Raw genomic sequence first — 1171 nt, forward strand, 5'->3', positions numbered from 1 at the left:
CACCGCGCCTGGCCTAATTTTTTGTGTATTTTTAGTAGAGACAGGGTTTCACCATGGTGTCCAGGATGGTCTTGATCTTCTGACCTTGTGATCTGCCTGCCTCAGCCTCCCAAAGTGCTGGGATTACAGGTGTGAGCCACCGTGCCCGGCTAGTCCCTTGATCTTAGACTTCTCAGGCTCCAGAACCGCGAGCCAATTAAACTTCTCTTCTTGATAAATCACCCAGTGTGTGGTATTCTGTTATAGAAGCAGAAAACAAAAAAGAGTTTAGAAATTGTAATCTTATTTAATAAAGACGACTTGAGTCCTGTGTATGAGACATTCTTCCTTCTCAGGATCCTGCAACTTCCCTGTGACCAGCAGAAAAGGAGGCGTGCAAGATGTTTGTTTCCATCTTTATTCGGGCTCCACTGAAGGACCTTCAGAGGTACTGGGGTAAAATATAAACACTCTTTGGCTCTTCCTGTGCTCTGTTGGGCCTAGCAAGTGGGTTAGGGAAGACTGTTCCAAGAGTGGGTATTTCAAGCAACAGAAATATGTCCTGGCTGGGCGCAGTGGCTCAAACCTGTAATCCCAGAAAGAAAAATGAAATTCAGGTAGCAAGGCAAAGCTCTCCTATTTTAGGAAGGGTTGTAAAACTGAGAGTACTTTAAAAATTCTTTCCAATCCCCAGTTAGGAGGTAGGGGAAATAAGAGCCTTATTAGTTAATTACAGAAGATTCTTACATGACTCAGCAAAATATTGGTAATACTGTGTTCCACTTACCTAGCATTAATTAAATGCTAAGTACTTTATGCGCCTCATTTCATGTGTCCCTCCTTACAATTCGCTAAGGTAGGTAGAGTTACAAAGGAGGAAAAGAGCTTAGAGAGGTTAATAGCAGACGGAGTTCAACGCAGGTGTCTGATTCCCAAGCCAGAGTTGTTAATCTGTTACAACTCTGGTTCCCCACGGTGACCCCAGCAAAAAGATCATCTGACTCGTGCAATTCCCATGTAGAGCCTCATGCAAACCTCTAATCCATCCCCTTCCACTTGCCCCTTCATGGAAATTTGAGGTGACCAAAACTGAACCAGAAAAACTGAAAACCGGCTGGGTGAGGTGGCTCATGCCTGTAATCCCAGCACTTTGGGAGGCCGAGATGGGCAGATCACTTGAGGACAGGAGTTC

The sequence above is a fragment of the Colobus angolensis genome, unplaced genomic scaffold, assembly GCF_000951035.1.
Source record: "Colobus angolensis palliatus isolate OR3802 unplaced genomic scaffold, Cang.pa_1.0 Scaffold648, whole genome shotgun sequence".
In the NCBI taxonomy this organism is placed as follows: Eukaryota; Metazoa; Chordata; class Mammalia; order Primates; family Cercopithecidae; genus Colobus; species Colobus angolensis.